A 26,672-nucleotide genomic window follows, 5' to 3' on the forward strand; every position below is an offset into this window, starting at 1 on the left:
TTTGCTACAGATCAGTACTGTGCAAAACTCTTCATGATCACCCTATGCAGTAAGGAGTGTTGTGCCTCCCTTTTATGCATGAAGAAACTGTATCACTGAGGAGGCAAGAAACCTGCCCCAGGTGACACAGCTCATTAGAAGATAGGTCAATGCTCAGTTCCCAGGTATGAACCCCAAGCTATTATGCAGTTAGGTTGCCTGGGGCATCTGTCTGCCTGGCAGCCAGTGAGGGCTCTTCTCCTCTGAGTGCCGTATGCGTTCTTTGGTATTGCGTGAGGGTAGTTCACATTGTTCTGATGGCACTTAATCACACTCTATCTTGTATTATAATTATTTGTGTATGTATATGTCTTAACTTCCTTAACGCAGAATTTGGTGTATATTAGAGGTAAACAGTAAATATTTCTGAATAAATAAATAAATATGTAGTTGCACCTGTAGAAGACCAAGTGAAATTTCCAATTTTAATTGAAGTAGTAAATGCTTTAGCGGAGCAAGGATAGGGACCACACCCTGGCAAAGGTGAGGGCGGCCACCCATTTTCCATGAGCGTATTTATAATTTTTTCTTTAAAAAGTTTGTCATATTATTACAAAATACTAATCTCCTCTCCAGTACTTTACACAAAAACCTTTAATAGTGGGTTGTTGTTTTGGTCACCAAGGTTATTTTAATTAAATTCAGGTGTTAGCAAATACTTGTGGCAAAATATCTCCCAAGTTATATAATTGTCCAGTGGAGCAAACTGTTTCTTACCAAGGTCTCTATGCTGCGGTATTTTCTCCTTTAAAAAAAATATATTTTCTTCCTTTTTATCTTGCTTCTCCCAGAGCTGAACAAATTGCCTGTCTCCTTGTCACCCTGACACTGATCCTGGAGAGAACTGAAGGAGAAACAGTTCCCCAAGCAATGACTATTTGGTGAGAATAAGAAGGGAGGGAGGGGAGCATCCCAGTTGCACAGGCTGGTTCCAGACTGGCTGGTTGAGCAGGTGGCACAAGCCAGCACAAATATATCAGTAATTACCTTGTCCTGTTCCCACAAACTGTGTGAGTTGTCTCATTGAGTCAATTTTTTAAAATTTCCACAGAAAAGATGCAAAATCTAACTTTTCCTTTTAAATATCCCCAACTGCTACCATTCATTCTCCAGGCTTCGGGGAAGGAATCTAGGATTTCTGCCCCTTCCTCTAAGGCCCTGGTGCATGTTTCAGGTCCCCTCTGGGAATATGGAATGCTTTGAGATGACCCTATGAGATTAACTATGTAACAGAGGACCAACGAGAACCCTGCAGAGATGGTAAAATGGAAGCGATCCTGTAACTGGAGACAGAGTTGGAAGGCTGAGGCAGACCATGGAATCAGGTAACTTCCAGGGAAGCTGAGATGAGTTAAAGATCAGTGAGGAGAACTAAAGAATTGGAGATAGCAGGAAGTATCCTTCATTTCGAAAGGTGAATATATTCCATAAACTGGCAAAGTTCTTTTGGTTCATTTAAAATCCTCTCCCAACATTAATATAAGCAGAGCAGTTCTTAAGAGAGGCATGCTACGAGTTAGAAATATCATGGACTTCAGGGCACAAAGACCTGGATTTAAATCCTGGCTCTGCCACTTCTTAGCTTGGTGTTCTTGAGCAAATTGCTTTTGCTTGTTATATGACACAGATAAAAACAGCTGCCTGCAGGGCTATCATAAGAGACAATAGGATGCATGTACATGAAGTACTTCCCTCAGTGAGCAGCACTTAGTAGTTGCTCAACATATGATGGCAACATATGTGTCTTCTGCCACTGCTGTGCTGACTTCGTCACCAGCCTCTCCCGCATGGTTAGTGAAGTGAACGTGATCCGGTAACCATGTCTGATGCAAAGAGAGACGGTAGAGGAAGCTAAAAGATTAGGTAAAAGGTGTCTATGATAAAGAACGTTTTTTTTAAAAGACAATATATTTCTCTGGTGTAAAGTATTCATGGCACTGCAAAAGTAACTGAACATCTCTTTTGTAGGATGTGATGCAACTATACACTTTTCAGACACAATTACAGACCAAATACATCAAAAAGCATGGAGGCTGCCCAGTTTGTAGGTACATAATGACCTCAGCACAGTTCTAACAATATTAATTCTTGCTAACTTTAGATATCTCATATTAGGAAAGCCAACTGCAGTCCCAGAAAGAAAAAGAATGTTTGAAGCAATGGTGACTTTATGTTCTGCTGAAAATAAAAGGGGCAGGGTAAAATGAACCTTATTATCTAAACCAGAGCTCTTTAATAACCTGCAACATAAATCAACAATCAACCTTAAGATGAGTTATGAAGCCACTAGATAATAGTTGGAAAACTGGTTACATAGAGCCGAAAATCATAGGAAAAAATAGACCTTTGATATTATCTTAAAAGACAGATTTGATTTGGATTTGAACATTTAAATTATATGCAATCATTTTATCTTCTCCAGCCCTCTAGTGTTTGAAAATTATTCTTGGCCTTAGTAATAACATTCTTACAGCTGATTCTATGCTAATAAACATAACTTCCATGGAAATAAATAGAGATGAAATATAGAGGAAGAGGTGGTGTTCTTTAAAATTGTTTATCAAATTTGCAACTTTTTTTACATGATCATTTATCGGGGGGACCCAAAACACCTGGAATAATCTTCTGGAGGGTAGGCCCCTTCTAGTACAGGCTTCCCCTAGTAGGTGAGTGTTCTAGGAACCCGTCTGTGTCAGTGTACCAGCTGGCCTTGTTGAGAAAGGCTGCACTTGGCTTCAGTGAATTTTTTTAAAAGACTTTTTCAATGTGTTTGCCCATTGGGTGATTTATGAGTGCACCTGCCCAAACCGTGCTGAGTGTTCAGCAGTTTTTGACCAAAAATGGCATGCACCCCAAGCCCTACCCTCCCTATTCACCTGATCTTGCCCCAAGCAACTCTTTTCCACTTCCCCTGGTGAAAAAAAGTCCTCAAAGGGAAATGTTTTGCTGATGTGGAAGAGGTGAAACAAAAAACCCCCAGCAGAAGCACTAAAAGGCATCAAAATTGAGAAGTTCAAAAACTGTTTTGAGCAGTGGGAAAAGACATCTCAATAGGTGTATTGTATCAAATGGACTTTGAAGGTGACAAGTTTAAACATGTAAGAATAAATACACAATTTTTATAAATAAATTCTGTTTTTTGAGGGAGTCCCCCCTTGTATAGTTTATCAGGTGTTGCCAGAGAATGAGCTGCTCCACCTAAGTACATTTTGTAGGCAAGAACCAAAACAGTTTTTTTTTTTAACTTAACTACTTATTGAGCAAATCTGTTACATTTGTTGAGTTTGAGCTGGATGACTCAGAGTAATCATTTTGAATATCTTAAAGGTAGAGAAGTGAAACATTAGACCAAGCACAGGATCAGGAGATCGAGTTGTAAATAACTAATTCTGTAAAGTTGGACAAATTAATCATCTGGGTCTTGATTTTCTCACATTTAAAATTAGGGGTTGCTTTCTAAGGTCTGTCAAGAACTAAAATCCTTTACTTCTGAGACCAGTTATGAGATTATGCTCTGAAGTTTCATGCTGTAGTGAAACCCATGTTCTCATTTTATTTGACCCATCAGCAGCATTTAAACCAATTTATCACTCTGTCTCCCTGGAAACACTTCCTCCTGTAGGTTCCGGACTCCATACACATCTGGTTTTCCTCTTGACATTGCTGGCTTCTCCTTTTCTGTGTTTATTTTTGGTGTTGTTGAATCCTCCTCTTCTTCCAAAATCTAAATATTGGAGTGCACACATCTTTCCTAGCTTATTTCACTCAGTTCTATGGCTAAAGCCATAAAAATATCCCAACTGTTGATAACTCCCATATTGATATGTATAGTCCTAAGGTCTCCCTGGTTTTCCAGACAACCTACTCAACATTTCCCTTGGAGTATCTGTTGGGTTGGCCAAAAAGTTTGTTTGTTTTTTCCCATAAGATGGCTCTGGCAGAACTTAGTTGTCTTTAACTTCATTCGAAACAATTTTGTTAGATTGTATTGTGATAACTGTCATACCAGCATGTATTTTTTAAAAAACTTATCAAAATTAGTGAATTTTTGTATAGCCATTTTAATATTGAAGATAGAAGAAAATACACATTTGGGGGGCATACTGAAGTCTGTCCAGAAAGTATCCAGTCATGTAATATGAAAAATAGAGACATTTATTGAAGAAAATACAAGATATTAGAAACATTGTACATAGGATAATGACACCTCAGTCCCCTTCAAATGAGGCACGTTGGGACCTCACACAGTTCTCCCAATGGCCATCAGCTTCCCCATCATATTTTCTTGAATCTCATCGACAGTCTGAAGTCTCTTCCCTTTCAAAGGTGATTTCAGTTTTGGGAAAAGCCAGAAGTTGCATGGCACCAAATCTGGGCTGTATGGGGGCTGAGTCACCTGGGTGATTTGCTATTTTGCCAAAAAAATCTGCATGAGACGTGATGCATGAGCAGGCATATTGTCGTGATGAAGCTGCCAATCACCAGTTGCCCATAGCTGCAGCCTGCTGAATCACCTGAATACTTTCCATGGAGGAATGTTTAAGCTTAATGCAAAATTTGATGCAGATTTGTTGCTCTACTTGCTCAGTCATTTTGAATGTGACAGGCACACAGTACACATGCTCACTCAAAGGCATCTATTGCCCTCACTGACTAGTATAGTGACGCTGTCATTGTTCACGCATGTGCATTCCAGTCCACTCTCCTTGGCTGCCAGGTTATATAGATTTTGTGCAAACCAGTCTCATTATATTAATAACGGTTGGACTTTTTCCAGGTAGACTTCATATTATGCTTTATTATTTCAAGAAAGGTAAAAACACAACTGAAACACAAAAAAGATTTGTGTGGTGTATGTAGAAGGTGCTATGACTGATTAACGTGTCAAAAGTGGTTTGCAAAGTTTCATGCTGGAGATTTCTCACTGGATGATGCTCCATAGTTGGGTAGACCTGTTGAAGTTGATAGTGATCAAATCAAGTCATTAACTGAGGACAATCAATGTTACACCATGCAGGAGATAGCCAACATACTCAAAATATTCAAATCAATAAAGTTATTGGTGAAAATGAAAAATGCCTTTTATTTTATGGAAAAAACTAAATGGATTTTTTGGCTGATCCTACTATAGGCATATCGAAATCAATGATCTAAATAGAACTTGTGATTTTCCTTGACATACCTAATTCTTACCAGGAATTCTAGATGTCAGTAAATGGTAGATTCCTTTTATCCTGTTTCTCAGGTCATAGAGTTGGAGTCGGTGTTGGCTCCTCTCTTTCACTCACATTCTACATGTCCCCAATTAGCAGATCCTCTTGACTCTACTTTCAAAATATTGTCTATCACACAAAATCCAATCACTTCTCAACAGTTTCAACTGATATGACCCTAGCCCAAGATATCATCATCTGTTTCCTTGAGATGGTCTCCTAACTAGTCTCCCTCCACCCACAGCAGAGTGAACCTTTCAAAATGAAACCTCATTATACCTTTCCCTGCTCACAACCTTCCAATGGCTTCCTGCAATGAAGACAAGAGTATCCTAAATCTTCACCTGGCTCGAGATGATTCAGCACTCGGCTCCACCTTCCCCCATCTCTCGCTCCTGTCCAGCCACATTCACTTCTTTGCTGCTTCTTTAATTCAGTAAGCATACTCCTTGTTCTTCTAGAGGGACACTCTAGATCTTTGCATGGTTTGCTTCCTCACTTGTTTAAATGAGGCACTTCTTCAGAGAGATCTTTAGCCATTCTGTCTAAAATTGCAGCTGCCCCAGTTGCACCATTTTCTTTCTTTACTGACCTTTTATTTCTTTAAAACATTTATTTCTGCCCAGCATTACTGCCTTGTTTGTGGGTGTACTGTCTGTTTCTGCTGACTGGAGTGTCATCTTCATGAGGGCGGGGACTTGGCTGTTTTGCTCACCACTGTGTCTCCCGCATGTTCACATTGCCTGGCGTTAAGTAGGAGCTCCATGTACATTTGTTAAATGGTTTATGAAGGTATTGGACTGTTTGCATCTCACTTATTTTGTCCCAGAATGTTTGTGAGCATAATGTTCGACAATCTCCTTACTTCTCTGTGTGCTAGCTTCTACTCCTACTCCCACCTTCTTACAATCTGTCCTTGAACTCTGGTTATAACCTACGAAAAATTCCAGTGTTTCCAAGGGATAGGCAAATAAACTTGTTAGGACAGTGAGATTAATTTTATGTCTAATGCTGCATTAATAATTTCTGTTTGTGGAAAGCAGAGGCCTGAATGGGAGCCAGAAGCTTGGATTTCTGGTTATTAACGTTTAACCAACCAGCTGTGTGTTGGGGGAGAGTCACAATATTTCCCATCATCTCCTCTGCCCTGAAGATACCTCACATGGCTGATGAAGAGCAGAGCACATGCATTTGTGACACCTATGTCCATCACTGCTGGGAAGGGCTTTGGTTTTTCTTTTTTCTTTTAGATTTTGGGGTGAGTGAAAGATATGTTTACTTGAAGTGATATAGTAGTTGATTAGAACTCAGGAATCTTACATTCATTAGTTTTATAGAAGATTTATTGGGTATATACTATGCCAAGCAGCCTGCTAGAAGTTATAAAAAAAAAATTGGTGACTAAAACAGCCCTTATCTTTGCTGTCAAGGAGTAATCAGTTCAGCCATAAAACAGGCTTCAAACAAGGAATAGCAGGCCAGGAGGCCAGTTAAGAGGCTTTTGCAATGCTGCACGTCAGGGATGATATTAGTTTGGCCTGGGGGCATAGACAGGCACTGAGGAGAGAGAAAACTAGAGAGATATTTTGGAGGCAAAACTGATAAAACTTGGCAACTGATTGGATGTGAGGAATGCAGAGAAGGGGAAGCCTGGGTAACTCCCCAAATTTGGTGATTGATTGGATGTGAGAAATGAGGAAGAGGGAGGAAACATGGCTAACTCCCAACTTTCTGGTTTGAGCAGCTGCAGGTGGGAGTGGTGATGCCATTTCCCAAGACAGAAGACACTAGAAGAGGAGAGATGTGGTGGCAGGACAAAGAGTGAGTCCAGTTCATGCCCAGGAACATGTGAGACAGTCAATGAGCATATCAAGGAGCAGGTGAGCACCTGGGTTGAGATTGGGAACACAAATGTAGGTTTCATCAGCATATGTGTGGTATTTGGACCTATGGGACAGGGTGACATCCCAGAGGAGAGGGAGCACAGAATCAAAATAGAACAGGGCCCAAAACCATGCTTGAGGAATACCTACACTTAATATTCAGGTAGCAGAGAACCTTGAGCAAAGGTGTCAAAGGATGAGCCAAAAAAGAAAACACCACGGAGAGGGGTCCCAGAGTGGTCAACTGTGATGCATGCGGCCGAGAGAGAATGCGGCATCATCCTATTGAAAACAGAGGTGACTCTAATGCTCAGCCCGCGTTGAAACCAGGGTTCTGATTCTGGTATATCAGGCTTATTGACTGTAGGATACTGCTGAGTTTAGGTTCTGATGAATTTCAATCCAGGTCTTCAAGCTAACATATTAAATATGGAGTCTTAAATTAGAGCATCAAAATAAAGACATTTGGCATAATTTGATCTTATATGTGGTCTAACACCCTTGAATCTATTCGTCTCCAGGCTTTCCAGACTTCTGCTGGTACAACATTGAAAGAGCGTAGGCGTGTAGGCTTTCTTCCTGGAGGTCTATTTTGGGATCTCATTGTGAGCCTAGAGGCAATGAGTAGTGGGTGGGTGAGACCTGAAAATAAGTAAGTATCCCTTTTCAAGGCAACTTCCCCAGAAGAGGTAGAAAGGTTTGTTTGTTGTTGTTGTTTTTCCTGCAAGGAGAGGTGTCCCTCAAACAGAATAGCAAGCTCCTTCCAAAGGTACAAAAAAGGTCAGAGGGAGCTGATAGTGTGAAATTTTCAGCTTTGTCTATTTCTGTCTAAAATCTCCATCCTTACTTGGAAAATTACAAGACCCTGAAGCAGGGAATTGAAGAAAGTGTAAATAAATGGAAGCCCACACCACACTCATGGACAGGAAGAATTAACATTGTTAAAATGTCCATATCACCCAAAGCAATCTATATATTCAATGCAATTCCTATCAAAATACCAATGACGTATGTCCCAGAACTAGAAAAATAATACAAAAATTTATGGGAAACCTCTAAAGACTCAGAATTGCCACAGCGATCTAGAGAAAGAGGAACAAAGCTGCAGGAATCGTGCTACCTGACATCAAACTGTACTACAAGGCCATAGTAATCAAGCAGCATGGTACAGGCTTAAAAACAGACATACAGATCAATGGAACAGAAAAGAGAGCCCCCAAATAAAACCGCACCTTTGTACTCAATATTTGACAAAGGAGGCAAGAACATACAATGGGTTAAAGAGAGTCTATTTAATAAATGTTTGTGGGAAAATTGGACAGATATATGCAGAAAAATGAAACTAGACTACCTTCTTACACCATATACAAGAATAAACTAAAAATACATAGAAGACTTAAATATATGACTCAAAACCATAAAACTCATAGAAGAAAACACAATCAGTAATGTCTTGAACATTTGTTGTAGCAATATTTTTTTCTGATATATCTCTTTGGGTAAGGGAAACAAAAGAAAAAATAAATGGGACTACATCAAACTAAAAGGCTTTTGCACAGCAAAGGAAACGATCAACAAAATGAAAAGACAACCCGCTAAATGAGAGAACATATTTGCCGATGATACATCTGATAAGGCGTTAATATCCAAAATTTATAAAGAACACAGCTCTATACCACAGCAACAAAAAACCTAAATAAAAAATGGACAAGGGGCCTGACCAGTATGACTCACTTGTTTGGGCATCCTCCCACAAAGCAAAGGGTCGCTGGTTCAATTCCTGATCAGGACACCTACCTGGGTTTCAGGTTTGGTCCTGTAGTTGGGGCAAATATGAGAGGCAACCTATTGATGTTTCTCTCTCACATTGATATTTCTCTCCCTCTCCTTCTCCCTCCCTTCTCCTATCCCTAATAATAAATACATAAAAATCTTTTTAAAAAAATGGACAAAGGACCTGAATAGATACTTCTCCAAGGATGACATACAGATGGCCAATAGACATATGAAAAATGCTCACCGTCCCTATTCATTAGAGAAATTCAAATTAAAACCACAATGAGATACCACCTCACACCTGTTAGAATGGCTCTCATCAATAAATCGACAAACAGAAAGTGTTGGTGAGGATGTGGAAGAAAGGGAACCCTTGTGTGCTGTTGGTGGGAATGTAGACTGGTGTAGCTACTGTGGAAAACAGTATGGGGGTTTCTCAAAAAGTTGAAAATGGAGCTGCCTTATGACCCAGCTTTTCCACTTCTACGTATATGTCCAAAGAAACCCAAAACACTACTTTGAAAGAATATATGCATCTTTGTGTTCACTGTAACATTATTTACAATAGCCAAGCTGTGAAAGCTACCAAAGTGGCCAGCAGTAGATGAGTGGATGAAAGGTGGTGGTGCCCCCTAGGTATCCAAAGGAATATTACCTGGCCATTAAAAAGAACAAAATCGTACCATTTGGGACAGCATGGATGGATCCAGAGGGTACTATGCTAAGTGAAATAAGTCAGTCAGAGAAAGACAAATGAAACCATATAATTTCATTTATTTGTGGACTCTAAAGAACAATATAAATGAACAAACAAAACAGAAACACTTGTAGGTATAGAGAATAGACTGATGGTTGTTAGAGGAGAGGGGACACTGGGAGACTGGGTAAAGAATTGAAAAGTACAGGTTGGTAGTTATAAAATAGTTATGGGGATATAAAATACAGCATAGGGAATGCAGCCAATAACCTAGTAAATCTGTACGGGGCCAGGTGGGTACTGGAAATATCAGGGGAACGCTTCTTAAAGTATATGATTGTCTAACCATTGTACTGTGTACCTGGGACTAACACAAAATAATATTGAATGTAAACTGTAATTGAAAAAAAAATTTAAAAGTAAGTCTATCAAAGTCCAAATCTAAACAAACAAACTAACAAACAAACACGCCCCCCCCCCCCCAACATCCCCATCCCAAGTCTCAGCATCCCACTCCTTTCCCTACAGCGCCCTCACCTTAGCGTCACAGACCTGGTGGGCTGCACGTTTAACTGATAGTGCAACTCTGGGCCTGATCTAAGCTATGTTAACTTGAAGGTAAATAAAGGGGCTTATTTTTTAAGGTGACAACAGAAATTTTCTGACTGTCCGCTTATACCTTGAGATGGGAGTTTAAGCCTTAAATTAATCTTTTTCTTTTTGGCTCTCTCCCTGGCAGTCAGAAGATGCCCTAGTAATTCACAGTGCTCACAATTACCATTGTCACCATAATTGCTAAGTCTTACAGCCTCCCCATCTCCCAATGCCTTGCTTTCTGCCTACAATCCTATGCAACCATTAGTGAGAATCTGAGTAGGCACTGCTCCAGCAAGGTGATATCCACGTGCTCTTCGGATATGTGAGCTGCCCAAACCATAGTCACATTTTGAGCATCTATTTCCTGTGATGATTCCTAATGAAATTACTGTATCAGGTCCCAACAAAAAATAGTTCACACAATCCATGGGTTTAACTGGAGAGAATTTAACAAAGGGAGTGTTTCTGGTGGTAGGATTAAGGGATACAACAAGGAATTGTTATACACCCGGAGACTAGCAACAGTGAGAAATCACTACCACACTTGGACCTGAATGGGGCAAGAGGAAATGCTTTTAGCAGAACCTGGAGAAAGCAGCACTATGAATGAGAGCCATCAGCGGGAGCTGTGGCATAGACAGGCTCAGCCCTTGCTGAGGTCCAGATGAAGCCAGGAAGAAGAAATACCTCAACTTTTCCCAATCTCTGCCTTGTGCTCTCTTGACCATGCCTCCCATTGGTCAAACCCAAGTGGACTCAGAGGTCAAGAGAGGCTGGTTGATGGAGTTAATAGGGATCAGTCTCTCAGACCATACATAGAAAGGGGCAAAGATTGAATTAGGGGACAGAGAACTGAGAATAATTAGCCCAAGATACCAATCTCTTTCTCAAAAGCTGCTATAGGAGCAACACAGATCTTTATGAAATCTCTGTTGATCTTGGCATTTGCTACCTATGAAGTTTTCTTTGGCTACTGATGGGATGCTCCCAGGAAATGGGAATTTTTAAAAATGTATTATTCTTGACCTCATTTTGATACTGTCAGTCCACGGGAAGTTTTTCAGTGAGAACTTTTAGTATGAGAACCCCGGAGGGAAATGAAATTATTCAACTCTTAGTTTGTTGTTCAGTTCTCTGCCTGAACTCCAGAAGTTTCTGTTTTGCTTTTGTATAGTGATCCTGATTTACACAAATGCCGGTGCTTCACTCCATACCCACTAAAGGTCTTTTGGCCTCGGAACGGGCTGAGTGAGATGCTAATTATAGGGAAGTGCTCAGTAAAACTCCTACCTCCTGAAGGTATAGGAAATGGGGTAGAGTGGCAATTTTAGAGAAAACACTAGAGAAGTGAAGGTGCAGTTGGCAGGTCTGAGCTCCATTTTCGGGTACTCTTCACTGCTTTTCTATGGCTCATAAACTGTGTGACAAATGATACCACACTGAGAGTCCTTTCTCTACATTCTCAGGTTAAAATAATGTTTGGCACTACACATTCTCCCTGAGGTTTAGCTTTGAGCTTCCTCTTTGTGTGTGTCTTATTTTCATCCTGAGGAAAGAATGACTGTACTAAACATTTTTTTCCTCAAGGGTAGCAAAGACTGACTGCTAATTGTATTCCAATGTCTTTTCGTTCTTTCCTCCTTTCAGTAATATAAATCCCCCTGTATTTGCAACAGCATGGATGGAACTGGAGAGCATTATGCTAAGTGAAATAAGCCAGTTGGTGAAAGACAAATACCATATGATCTCACCTTTAAGTGGAACCTAATCAACAAAACAAACAAGCAAGCAAAATATAACCAGAGCCATTGAAATGAAGAACAATCTGACAGTAACCAGAGGGGAGGTGGGAGGGGATAATGGAGGTAAAGGGAGGAAGGGTTTTCAGGAATGACTACAAAGGACACATGGACAAAACCAAGGTGGGGTGGGATCAGGGGAAGGAGGTGGGGATGGCTGGGGTGGGGGGTGGCTGGTAGGGGGAAAAGGCAGACAACTGTACTTGAACAACAATAAAAAAAACAATAAAAGAAATTTAGAGACAAGTCATGTTTTCCCTAGATCTAGATATGGCTATTATGATTTCCTTACTATTGGAATATGGACAAAAAAAAGACATGTGCAACACATATGCATCACTTTTTAAAAATTGTTCTACTACAGTTGTCCCAGGTTCCCCCTATTGCTCTCTCCCACCCCACCCACCCCCAGCTCCCACAGTCGATCCTCACCCTGTTGTCCACGTCCATGGGTCATTTATACCTGTTTCTTGACTAGACCCTTCCCTTTCTTTCCCCCCTTATCCCTCCCCCTCCCCCCCATTGTTGCCTTCCACTTTCACTTTTTCGCATGGGCCGGGATGCAGATGTGGTGGGAGTGAGTGTTGAGCATATGGACAAGAATGCCCTCCTTGGGGTATGGATGATGTCACTGAAGAGTCACCTGTGCATCTTGGATCCTCCATTTGCCTCTGGACTATCATGTGAAAAAAATGAACTTCTGTCTTGCTGGAGCCACTGCTTTTTTTAGATCCCTCTGTTATAACAGTTAAGCCTAAAGCCTAACTACCACCTCAAGGCTCATTTGGAAGTAACATGCCAACTGACCATTTTGTGCAAATTTGTCTGAGGTTCTCCTATAATTCCTAACTTCCTACCAAACAACTGACCAAACAACATATTTTGTTGAAAACCAGGTTTTTGATTTGACTTTATGTAATTAAATGAAGAGCTGAAAAAAGAAATGAGGACATATTTTACTATATGATTTTTTAGCATTATGTCTAGGATGGTTTTCTCCTCTCCATGTTTTCCTTCCTCTCCTTTTTCAATACTGTTTTCCATACTTGCGGTTCCCACATCAGATTGCTGCAAGGAACTATGGAGAAGAAATCAAGACTCTCCTCCTCTTCTCTAAGGTTTGCTTTCGATTACTAAATGTGAGCCGCCGAAGTTAGGCAGCGTGTTTTCTAATTTAGGGAAGAGGGCTGATTTGCACACAGTTGATCTTCATTTTAAACACATTAACTTAGTGACAGTGACTAAAATATTATGTGTAACATGGCAGAGTAGAAGAAATAAAATCTTTGGGAACTAATCATTTGAATTCCATTATTCATTCCGCAAACATTTGTTGGACATAACATGCTGTGAGGGTGCTGTGCTCAGTGCTTCTTCGTTAAACTGAAGCCATGGTCTCTGTGACAAATACCCTTAATATACTGGAGGGAAGAGAGCAATTTGCGCACATCTTACATAAGGCTACAAATGACGGGGTAGAGGTTTCTGTGAAACAGCATCTCACGAGAGCTCCTGATGCACCCCTCCTCAGCTTAGAACTCCAACTGGCCACTACCTAGTCAGAAACAGGGGCATTGTTCTGACTAGAGATGGCTAGTGCCTCCTGCTTTACAAGTATGGCCTTTGGGTGCAGCCATAGTGCTATTGCTTCGTACCTCACTTCTTTCCTTCCCCTCTTTCATTACACCCAATAAATAATTACAACTCCAAGAGACGAGAGGAGGGAGCGTATCATCAGGGAGTGACATGTTGCATCCAAGGTCGTATTATTCCCCTAAATAAATTATTTTAAGTGAGGATGGAAATAAAAGGCAGCAGAGCCTTTGGGCATTAGAGTTTCCTTAAATTCCATCTACTCGGTGTCAGGTGGTGGTGGGCACAGGGGGTAGAGACGTCATTTTGGACTCGTGGAATACAGCCTTATATTAGACCCACTCTCGCCATCCACAGGTGTGCAGGACTCTTGATTTCACTCTCTACCTACTTGGTCAAATATTTTTGTCAGTACTCAGCCTGGTTACTGTCCTTGCCCAAGTCACAATACTGAATAGATTTTTCCTTTTGTGCAGCTATATTGTGGGGATGAAATGCTTGATAAATTCTTCAAGAACTACGGAGAAAAATGACTTAAGATAAAAATGAAGAGCTCTGGCCGAGTAACTCAGTTGATTAAAGCATCATCCCATATATGCCAAGGTTGCAGATTTGATCCTCAGTCAGGGCTCATACAAGGAAACAAACAAGGAATGCATAAATAAGTGGAAAAACAAACTGAGTTCTCTCCCCTCCCCCCATCAATAAGTAAAAAGTAAAAAAATAAAATTGATTAAGAATACAATTAAAAAAATAAAATTCATAGATACAGAGAACAGAGTGACAGCTGTTGAGGAGAAGGGGGGTGGGAGCTGGGTGAAAAGGTGAATGGATTAAGCAAAGAAAAAAACCTCACAGACACAGATTACTAGAGGGAAAGGGGTGGGGAGAGGTAGAAGAGGGTAAAGAGGAGATAAATGGTGATGGAAGGAGACTTGACTTGGGGTGGTGAACACACAATACAATATACAGATGATGTGTTATAGAATTGTATACTTGAAACCTATATAATTTTATTAACATATGTCACCCCAATAAATTCAATTAAAAAATAAAGAGAATGAGCATGATAAGGAAGACAAATGACAGAACTTCAGTCTAAGAATTATGGCTATGTCTAATGAAGGAACAAGAACAATTGAAACAGAAGAAGCAATAATTAAAAACATAAGTCTAAAGAACTTTCTTAAACTGGAAAAAAACTGATTACAAATCTCAAAAGAACATATATTCTTAAAAAAATCAATAAATGAGGCTTGCTTATAAAGATATCCTAGCAATAATTTTTGAATTATGAGGATAAAGAAAAAATTATTCATGTGTCCTGACTGAAATATAACAGAACTTTAAACAGTACTTTTTCTGTAGTATGTTAGTTTGGGTCTTCCAGGAAGCAACTCTGAGATGGGATTAGATGTGAAAAGGATGTACTGGGGGAAAATGACTGTGGGAGGAAAGGGGCAGGGAGCTGGAGCAGGCGGGGAGCGCGGTCACACTGTGATGCTGGTCTGACCCCTATGTAGGAGGGAGGGTGGAGAGGGGACCTGAGTAAGAAGAATCCACCTGCAGTGCAGTGTTAAGAAAGTTTCTGGCAGACCAGTGTGAAGTCTTCCAGACCAAATTGTCTATCAGTGGAAGGAATCCTTTCCCAGGACCTTGATTAAGATTTGTGCCACACTCAGTCATTCTTTGGCTGGGAGCAGCCCATGGGATGCATGGCCTCAACACAAACAGGGCGGTATACTGAGAGCAGAACTTAGAGAGGCTCTCAATGGTACTCACTACAGCAGGAGATCTGAATGATACGTTTTCATGGTCACCACATGCAATCAGCCAAACCCATACACTTGAGTCCCATAAATGATAAGTATCACGTCTGATAAATGATTAGTAGAGGACAGCAAAAAACAAAACAAAAAATGTTGTCTAGAGACTGCTTTCCTAACCAAGCTCTAGAAGGGAAGGCTACATTTTGGAATTTCAAAATAAAATATTTGAAGGAAATTTTTCTTTCCTGGAAGGCTACTATTACTCCCTCTTAGGCTGTCTCTATCCTGCTTTAATATCAGAAAAGGTATCATATTTTGCTGTGTATAATGCGCACCAAGTTTTTTTGTGCATTATACGTGGGATTATTATGCTCCATGATCATACCCATGGTGTGTAATCATTATATTCATGTATAATGGGCATCCTTATTTTTCCCTGAAAAATGTGGCCAAAAAAGTTCACATCAGACACAGCAAAAAAATGGTATTTCCAACATATATATCCAACAAAGGACTCATATCTAGAAAATATGCAAGACAAAAAAGTAAAAATAAAAATAAAAAGACTGACAACCAATAAAAAAATGTACAAAACCCTTGAATAAACACTTCACAAATGAGGAAATCCAAAGATCTAGTGATTATGTGAAAAAGCCCTTAACCTCATTATAAATCAAGGAAGTGAAAATTAAAACCACAAACATACCAAAATGGCTAAAATTTAACAGATTGCTAATATCGAGTATTGGCAGAGTTATGGAGCAGTGGGAACTCACACACAGCTGTTAGGAGTGCAAATTGGTACTGCCAACAGCTTTGCATCGTCTACTTAATTTAAAGGAGCACAAATATCCTATGCCTTAATAATTTAATTCCTAGATTATTAACAAAATTCCTAGATTATTCAAAAACGTATACCAGAAGACACATATACAAGAGTATTTATAGCAGCACTTTTTGTATGTGAGTTAAATCTTTTAAAAACTTTTTTATTTTTTCATTTTTACTGAATTTATGGGAGTGAAAATGATTAATAAAGTTTTATATGTTTCAGATGTACAATTCTATAATACAAGGTCTGTTTGGGAGAAGTCCAGCCATAATGAGAATGGTTTGTATGACATCAATGTAACCTGGCAGCCAAGGAGAATGGACTGGAATGTGCATGTATGAACAATGACGACTTCACTGTACTAGTCAGTGGGGGTGGTAGATGCCAATGAGGGAGCATGTGTTCTGTGTGGCTGTCACATTCAAAATGACTGAGTGAGTAGAGCAACAAATCTGCATCAAATTTTGTGTTGAGATTTGTAGGTAAACGAAGGCAGTCAGGCTCCCTCACCCAGATGTCTGGGCAACTAAGATAAACAGTGTTCACAGCCTTGAATGGGCTCACATGTGCAGAATCTTGCTGTGTTATACAATATTTTGGCACCTTGCCAGCTGTATGTGTATTTAGTATATAAGGGAAGTAGGAGCTTCCCACTGTGGGACACCCAGCCTGCAGCGTGCGTGGATTGACCCATGCTTGAATGAAGGCATGTCAAGCATTTCCACAGCTCTGCAACTTTTCTTCCTTTGGCCCAAATCCAGAGTGAACCTGCCCAGCTGTGACAGGCTGCAAGACAAACTTGAACATTCCTCTGTGGAAACTACTGGGATGATTCAGAAGGCTGTAGCTGTGGGCAACTGGTGATTGGCAGCTTCATTACAACAACATTCCTGCTCATGCATCATGTCTCATTCAGAGTTTTTTGGTGAGACATCAAATCACCCATGTGACTCAGCCCCACAACAGCCCAGGTTTGGCGCCCTGCGACATCTAACTTTTCCCAAAACTAAAATCACCTTTGAAAGGGAAGAGATTTCAGACCATTGAAAAGATTCAGGCAAATATGATGGGGCAGCTGATGGCCATTGGGAGAACTGTGTGAGGTCCCTAGGTGCCTACTTTGAAGGGGACTGAGGTGTCATCATCTTGTGTACAATGTTTCTTGTATCTGGTATCTTCCTGATAAATGTCTCTCTTTTTCATATCACATGGCTGGGTACCTTCTGGACAGACCTTGTACATCATCTGTATGTTGTATTGTGTGTTCACTACACCACAAGTGTAGTATCCTTCAGTCACCATTTATCCCCCCTTTACCGATTTCTATCTTCCCCACCCCCCCCTTTACATCTGGTAACCACCAAACTGTTGTCTGTGTGTGTGAGATTTTTTTTCCCTCACTTTTTCCACCAAGGCTCTAACCTGCCTCCCATTGACAGTTGTTAGTTCTGTTTCTGTATCACGAGTTGGTTTCTATTTTGTTTGCTAGTTCATTTTGTTCATTAGATTGCACATATAAGTGAAATCATATAGTACTTGTCTTTCTCTGACTGGCTTATTTCATTTAACATAATACTCTCCAGGTCCATCCATGATGTCACAAAAGGTGACATTTACTTCTTTTTTATGGCTGAGTAGTATTCTGTTGTGTAAATGTACCACAGCTTTTTTATCCACTCATTTCTTGGCTAAATAATGTTGCAATAAACATAGGTCTGCATATATTCTTCCAAATTAATGTTTCATGTTCTTTGGATATATTCCCAGAATTGGAATCATTGGGTCATAAGGCAGGTCCATTTTTAATATTTTGAGGTAAATCTACAGTGCTTTCCAGAGTGGCTGCACTAATTTGCATTCCCACAAGCAGTGCAAAAGGGAATTCCATATCCTCACCACCGCTTGTTGTTTATTGATTAATTAATGATAGCCATTCTGACAGGCATGAAGTGGTATCTCATTGTGGTTTTAACTTGCATTTCTCTGATGATTAGTGACATTGAGCATTTTTTCATGTCTATTGGCCAGCTGTATGTCCTCTTTGGAGAACTCTCTATTCAAGTTCTTTGCCCATTTTTTAATTGGATTGTTTGCTCTTTTTGGTGTTGAGTTTTATAAATGTGTTTTTAAAGATTTTATTTATTTATTTTTAGAGAGAGGGGATGAGGAGAAAAAGAGGGATACATACATACAATACATGAGAGACACATTGATTGGTTGTCTCTCACATGCCGCCACTGAGACCTGGCCTGCAACCCAGGCATGTGCTCTGACTGGGAATCAAACAAGCCACCTTTTCTTTTGCAGTTTGGTGCTCAATCCACTGAGCCACACCAGCCAGAGCAACTTGTATAACTTCTTAATAAATTTTGGATACTATCTCCTTACCAGATGTATCATTAGTGAATATGTTCTCCCATTCAGTGGGTTGTCTTTTCATTTTGTTGGTGACTTCCTTTGCGGTACAAAAATTTTCAGTTTGATGTAGTCCTTTTCTTTGTTTTTTCTTTTGTTTCCCTTGTCCAAGGAGATACATCAGAAAAAAAATATTGCTATGACAAATATCTGAAATTTTACTACCTATGTTTTCTTCTAGGAGTTTTATGGCTTCAAGTCTTACATTTAAGTCTTTAATGCATTTTGAATTTATTCTTGTATATGGTGGAAGAAGGTAGTCTAGTTTCATTTTTCTGTATGTATCTGTCCAATTTTTCCATTAACATTTATTGAATAGACTCTCTTTACCCCCATTGTATGTTCTTGCCTCCCTTGTCAAATATTACTAGATCATAAATGTATTTATTTATTTCTTGGCTCTGTTCTGTTCCATTGATCTATATGTCTCTTTTTAAGCCAGTACCATGCTGCTTGATTACTGTGGCCTTGTAGTATAGTTTGATGTCAAGTAGCATGATTTTTTTCCAACTTTGTTCTCAAGATCACTGTGGCAATTCTGGGTCTCTTGTGTATTCATACAGATTTTTGGAAACTTTTTGGAAACTTTCTAATTTTGTAAAATACACCACTGGTATTTTGATAGGAATTGCATTGAATGTATAGATTTCTTTGGGTATAATGGACATTTTAATGGCGTTAATTCTTCCTATTCCTGGACATGATATAGGCTTCCACTTTTTTGTATATTCCCCAATTCCTTTCCTTAGTATCTCATAATTTTCCAAGTACAAATCTTTTACATCCTTGATTAAATTTATTCCAAAGTATTTTTTTATTAATTGTAAATGGGATTATTTTCCCTTACTGATAGTTTCCCTTAACGATAGCTCATTATTGGTATGTAAAAATGCAACTGATTTCTGGATATTTATTTTGTATCCTGTTACTTTACTGAATTTGTTTATCAGTTCTTGTAGGGTTTTTTTGGTTGAATCTTTAGTGTTCTCTCGATACAGTATCATATCATCTGCAAATAGTGAGAGTTTTACTTCTTTCTTTTCAATTTGCATGCCTTTTATTTCTTGTTCTTCTTTATTGCTGTGGCTAGGACTTCCAGTACTATGTTTAATAAGAGTGGTGAAAGTAGATATTCCTATTGTGTTCCCATTCTTAAGGAAAATGATTTTAGTTTTTGCCCATTGAATGTGATATTAGATGTGAGTTTGTCATGTATGGCCTTTATTATGTTGAAGTATGTCCCCTTTATTCCCATCTTGCTGAGAGTTTTTATCATAAATGGGTGCTGGATTTTAACAAATGCTTTTACTGCATCTATTGATATGATCAGGTGGTTTTTAACCTTCATTTTGTTTATGTGGTGTATCACATTTATTGATTTGTGGATATTGTACCAAACTTGCATCCACAAATAAATCCACTTGATCATGACGTATGATCTTTTAATGTATTGCTAGATTTGGCTTGCTAATATGTGGTTGAGGATATTAGCATTTCTGTTCATCAGAGGTATTGGCTTATATTTTTCTTTCTTTGTAGTGTTTTTATCTGGGTTAAGAATTAGGATAATGCTGGCCTCATAATATGAGCTTGGAAGTCTTCCCTCTTGAATTTTTTTGGGGAATTGTTTGAGAAGGACAGGTGTTAGTTCTTCTTTGATTGTTTGGTAAAATTCACCTGTGAAGCAGTCTGATCTAGAACTTTATTTTCGTTGAGAGTTTACTGGTTACTGCTTCAATTTCATTAGTTGTAATCATTCTATTCAGATTCTTCCTGATTTGGTTTTGAACAATTGTAAGTTTCTAGGAATATCCATTTCTTCCAGATTGTCCAATTTGTTGGCATATAGCTGTTGTAATATTTTCTTACTGTCCTTTGTATTTCTTTAGTGTCAGTTGTTACTGCTCTTCTTTCAGTTCTGATTTTATTTATTTGGGTCTTCTTTCTTTTTTTCCTTGATGAGTCTGGTTAAAGGTTTGACAATCTTGTTTATCTTTACAAAGAATGAGCTCTTGGGTTCATTTACCTTTTGTATTTTTCTTTTAGACTCTATTTTATTTATTTTTGCTCTGATATTTCTTATTTCCTTCCTCGTACTCACGATGGTCTTTCTTTGTTGTCTTTTTTAAGTTCTTTTAAGTTTAAAGTTAGATTGTTTATTTGAGCTTTTTCTTGTTTCTTGAGATAGGCCTCTAATGCTTTGAATTTCTCTCTTAGGACCACTTTCATTGTGTGCCACAGATTTTGGGTTGTTGTGTTCTCATTTTCATTTGTTTCAATGTATGTTTTGATTTCTTCCTTTATCTCATTGTCAACCCATTCATTGTTTAGTAACATGTTATTTAGCCATGTCTTTGTGTGTTTTTCAGTATTTTTATTGTGATTGATTTCTAGTTTCATACCATAATGGTCAGAGAAAATGTTTGGTACGATTTTAATCTTAAATTTATTGAGACTTGTTTTATGTCCTAATATGTGGTCTATCCCAGAAAATGTTCCACATGCACTTGAAAAGAATGTATATTCTGCTGTTTTGGGGGTGAAATCCTCATCCTCTGAACATATCAATTAAATACATCTGATCTAGTGTATCAGTGTTGTTTTCTTGTTGATTTTCTGTCTGAAATATCTGTCCATTGATGTCATTGGTATTAAGATCTCCTAGTAAGACTATTACAGTTAATCTCTCCCCTGATGTCCATTAAGATTTTCTTTATTTATTTAGGTGCTCCTGTGTTGGGTGCAAAAATCTCTACAGGTGGTATATCCCTCTGTTGGATTGTTCCCTTTATCATTATGTAGTCCTTCTTTGTCTCTTACTGTAGTCTTTGGTTTAAAGTCTATTGCTACCCCAGATTTTTTTTCATTTTCATTTGCATGAAATATCTTTTCCTTAACTTTTAGTCTGTATGCATCTTTCATTCTGATATGGGTCTCTTGCAGACAGCATGTATGTGGACTTGTTTTTCCACTCATCTACCCTGAGTCTTTTGATTGGATCAATTAAGCCATTTACATTTACAGTGATTGTTGATAGGTACATATTTATTGCCATTTTATCCTTTAACTATGTTTCTTTCCTGTCCCTCCTCCTCTTCTTCCTCCTTCTTAAAGCAGGCCCTTTAACATTTCTTGTAATACTGGTTTGGTGGTAACAAACTTCTTCGACTTTTTCTTATCTGAGAGGCTCTTTATCTCTCCTCCAATTTTAAATGATTGCCATAAAAGAGTCTTTGTTGTAGGTCCTTGCTTTTCATCACTTTCAATATTTCATTCTTATCTCTTCAGGCCTGAAATGTTTCTGTTGAGAAATCTGCTGGTAGTCTTACAGAAGCTCAACTGTCTTCCTCTTGCTGCTTTTAAGATTTTCTCCATGTCTTTAACCTTTGCCATTTTACTTATGATGTGTCTTGGTGTGGTCTCTAATGTTTTGGAAGAGTTAAGAAGGATTTGTTTTAATTCTTATTTAAGTGTTTAGTATAATTCACTGATCAAGACATCTAGTCTAAGACTTTTGTTTTGAGGGAGGTTTTTTTTGTTACTAAATCAATCTTTTTATTTTTTTATAGGTCTGTTGAGATTCTCTATTTCTTCTTGAATTAGTTGAGATAATTTGCATGTTTCATAGAATTTGTCTATTTTGGAGGGTTAACTGATTTGTTGGCATGTAACTGTTTATATTGTTTTATTACCCTTTCTCTTTGTAAGGTTGATAGTAACGTCCTCACTTTCATTTCTTTTTTTTCCTCTTTTTTACAAATAGGCCTTTTTATATGTCACCATTAAATGTCTGAATTTTAAACAGAATCTTGACTGGGGGCTCCTATCTATCGGCTCATTCAACTTCAGCACGTGTCTCATCACCAGTAGCTTTTCCGGAAGCGCTACCTTCACCATGAAGCTCCATGAGTTTTCCCAATTCAAACTTAGGCTTCTTCAACATTTTGAGTTTTCCAACAAAGACATCATGAAGCAGATAAATAGATGGGCAAGCCTTTTCTATGTCCTTTCCAATGATATCTGGGATCAATGATTGACCACTTCTTTCAAGTCATTTGTCTGCATCTCTTGGGTCATGATTTCCATCATCATCTTCTGGATTTGGTGGACCTGTTGATACTGAGCACAAGAGGTCTTCTGAATCTGATTGCTGAAATTTTTACTAAAACCAACACAGAATAGATGAAGGAAATAACCATCAGTAGTCTTCACATCAACATGAGCTTCAGTCATGGTCTGCCATTTTTTGACCAAGGAGCACATTTTGTCATGGGTAAGATCCATACCATGGAAATTAGTCAGAAGTTTTTGTCTCTTCAGTAATTATCTTGCATTTTCTAAATGCAACTTCATCATTCTGCTGGTCAGATAGGCTCACTTCAAATACACGGACCCTTCAGACCATCCAATGTGATTTTGGTTCCTTGAGTTCTCATGACTAGTGTTTTTCTAATGTTTCTTATATTGAACATAGCTGGGGCTTTCCCATCATACCAATCTGTCTTAGAAAATGGATCAACTACTTTGTTCTTTGCTCCCTTTTTGCTGCCTTTTGTCAGGTGCTTGTTCTTGCCCACCGCCATGATGCTGCTCAGAGAGCCAAAAGTGCCTCACTTTCATTTCTGATTTGAGTTATTTGTGTCTTTTCTCTTTTTTTTCTTTGTCATTCTACCTAAGGAATTGTCAATTTTGTTGTTCTTTTTCAAGAACCAACTTTTTGTTTCATTGATTTTCCCTATTGTTTGTCTATTTTCTATTTTGTGTATCTCTACTTAATCTTTATCATTCCCTACCTTTGAGTTTAGTTTGCTTTTGTTTTTTCTAATTCTTAAGGTGTAAAGTTAGGTTATTGATTTGAGATTAAAACCAGAAAAGTCTGCATTCATCCTGACTGTCTGTACCTGAATCAATGAGGAGAAAGAAGGATTGAATCTCTATGGGCACTTTATTCAGAATCCAGCAATCTGAGAAGACAGCGGATTATGTACCCCCAGAACTATCTTAATATTTCACCTCAAGCAGACTGTTTTATAAGGAAAAAAGTGTAAGGGGGTTGAAAAAAAAAGGTTAATTAGATAAATATTGCAGTCCAGCAGTGATTTTCCTAGTATTTCATTATCTGCTGACCAAGAATTCTTTATCTTCATCACAATAGAACACAATGGCTCACATACAATCTCAATTGCTTACAGAGCCTTGGGGCATAAAGGTTGAATTGCTTGTTGACCTGGACTCACTGTAGGTCATGCATTCCTGTTCTTGGAATAAGAGCTTTCCACATAGATTAATCACTTAAGCCTGTCATCTATACCTGAAGTAAAAATCTTTTAACTCCTTTTACAGTTTTTTTTTATTGCTGTTCTATGACAGTTGTCCCAATTTTCTCTCTATTGCTCTCCCCTGCCCTGCTCCCCCACCCCACCCCCTGTTTCCACAGTTGTCCTCACCCTGTTGTCCATGTCCATGGATCATTTATACCTGCTCCTTGACCATACCTTTCCCCTTCTTTCCCCTGTTATCCCTCTCCCCACTTCCCTCTGGTTGCTGTCAGTCTGTTCCTTGTTTCCATGCCTCTGGTTCTATTTTGCTCATTTGTTTGTTTGTTTGTTTTATTAGGTTCCTCTTATAGGTGAAATTGTATGGTATTTGTCTTTTGTGCCTGGCTTACTTCAGAAATCAAAGGCATTTTTGTACACCAACAATGAAATATCAGAAACAGTAACTAGGAAAAAATCCCATTTACTATAGCAACATGAAAAATAAAGTACCTAGAAATAAACTTAACCAAGGAGGTAAAAGACCTGAACTCAGAAAAGTACAGAACATTGAAGAAAGAAATTAAGGAAGATACAAATAAATGGAAGCATATACTGTGTTCATGGATCAGAAGAATTAACATCATCAAAATGTCCATACTACACAAAGCAATCTATAGATTCAATGCAATCCCTATTAAAATACCAATGACATATTTCACAGATTTAGAACAAATATTTAACAAAATTATATAGAACCAAAAAGACCCCAAATACCCTCAACAATCTTGAGAAGAACAAAGTAGGAGGGATCACAATACCTGGCATCAAACTATATTATAAGGCCACAGTAATTAAAACAGTCTGGTACTGGCATAAGAATAGGTACATAGATCAATGAAACATAATAGAGAGCTCAGGAATAAACTTGTGTCTCTATGGTCAATTAATACTTGACAAAGTTGACAGGAGCATAAAATGGAGTAAAAATAGCCCCTTCAACAAATGGTGTTTGGAGAACTGGAATGGTTTATGCAAAAAAATGAAACTAGGCCACCAACTTATACCATACACCAGAATAAACTCAAAATGGATAACAGACTTAAACATAAGCCATGACACCATAAAAGTCTTAGAGGAAAACATAGGCAGGAAAATTTCAGATATTCCACACAGCAACATTTTCACCAATATATCCTCTAGGGCAAGGGAAATAAAGGAAAGAATAAACAAATGGGACTACATCAAATTAAAAAGCTTCTGCATGGCTAAAGAAAGCATCAGCAAAATGAAAAGGGAAACAACCATATGGTAAAACATATTTGCCAATGATATCTCAGACAAGGGTTTGATCTCCAAAATATATAAAGAACTCACATGACTCCACTCCAGGAGGACAAACAACACAGTTAAAAGATGGGCAAAGGACCCGAACAGACAATTCTCCATAGAGGACATACAGAAGGCCCACAGACATTTGAAAGGATGCTCAACATTACTAGCCATCAGAGAGATGCAAATTAAAACCGCAATGAGGTACTACTTCATACCAATCAGAATGGCCATCATAAACAAATCAAGAAACAAGTGCTTGTGAGGATGTGGAGAGAAGGGAACCCTAGTGCACCACTGGTAGGAATGCAGACTGGTGCACCACCATAAAAAAGGTATAGAATTTCCTCAAAAAACTAAAATTGGAATTGCCTTTTGATTCAGTGATTCCACTGCTGGGATTATAGCCTAAGAATCCTGAAATACCAATTCAAAGGAACCTATGCACCCCGATGTTCATAGCAGCATTATTTACAATAACCAAGTGCTGGAAGCAACCTAAGTGCCCATCAGTAAATGAGTGGATCAAAAAATTATGGTACATTTATACAATGGAACACTATGCAGCAGAAAGGAAGAAGGAACTCCTACCTTTCATGACAGCATGGATGAAACTGGAGAGTAAAATCTTTAACTCTTGAATTCCCCTATCAAGATCTTTTGGTTTGAGCAATACTAGATGTGAGAGCTTAGGGCTTTCTCAAGTCCTTTCTGAGATATGTATAGTCTTAGTCAAGTGCATTGCCCTATGCATGCATGTGTCCTTCTAGATTTTCAGGAATATGTTGGAGCTTTTCAAAGCCTGCTAAAGACATCTAATTACTGAGTTTTTCATTTTAAGCTTTATGATGAGCTTAGGAATTGCCTCAATTGTTTGTTTACCTCAGGCAGTTGCAATATTAAACAACCGCCTATGATTGTTTTCAACCTATGCTGCTGGGGAACGGCTGTTCACACTTGGTGAACTCAATCAGGTCAGATAAATAGAGCCTTGAGAGTAGAGTTCTTGGGAATCACCAAATGATTCAAATGATGACAATAATCTGAGAGTGAGGTTTTAAAGGGACTTTAACACTTTTATGCTCTTTCCAGTGGCTGCCATGTTGCCTGTTTTCACCATGCTAGCAAGCTCTTGATTTTTAAGGCCATTGAAGAGCTAAAAAGAAAACAATGAGAATAAAGCATATTAAAATGCCATAAGGCTCAGTACTGGCTGGGTGGCTCAGTTGGTTGGAGCACTGTCCTGTACACCAAAAGGTTATGTGTTTCATTCCCAGTCAGGGATCCCATTGGGGTGCATACTGGAGGTAAATGATGCAATCAATTGATGTTCCCCCCCACCTCTCTCTCTGTCTCTCTCTCCCTCTCCCTCTTTCTCCCCTTCTCTCTCTAAAATCTATTAAAAAATATCCTCAATGAGGATTTTTTTAAAAGCCATAAATCTCCACGTGGTTTTGTTTGTTTGTTTTACT

At 38.7% G+C, this 26,672-nt stretch overlaps 1 long non-coding RNA gene and 1 pseudogene across 1 annotated transcript; one reads left to right on the plus strand and one right to left on the minus strand.

The window, feature by feature from the left end:
• The first annotated feature begins 847 nt into the window (after positions 1–847).
• LOC123480046 (uncharacterized) lies at positions 848–12,102 on the plus strand. Its single transcript, XR_006655913.2, has 4 exons — positions 848–920; positions 1,214–1,364; positions 6,997–7,132; positions 11,853–12,102. It is a non-coding gene; the product is annotated as an uncharacterized lncRNA (long non-coding RNA).
• A 10,081-nt stretch (positions 12,103–22,183) lies between these two features.
• On the minus strand, positions 22,184–23,585 carry LOC112307168 (small ribosomal subunit protein eS1-like; annotated as a pseudogene).
• Between the last annotated feature and the right edge of the window lie 3,087 nt (positions 23,586–26,672).

This window comes from Desmodus rotundus, chromosome 1 (assembly GCF_022682495.2).
Source record: "Desmodus rotundus isolate HL8 chromosome 1, HLdesRot8A.1, whole genome shotgun sequence".
Lineage (NCBI taxonomy): Eukaryota > Metazoa > Chordata > Mammalia > Chiroptera > Phyllostomidae > Desmodus > Desmodus rotundus.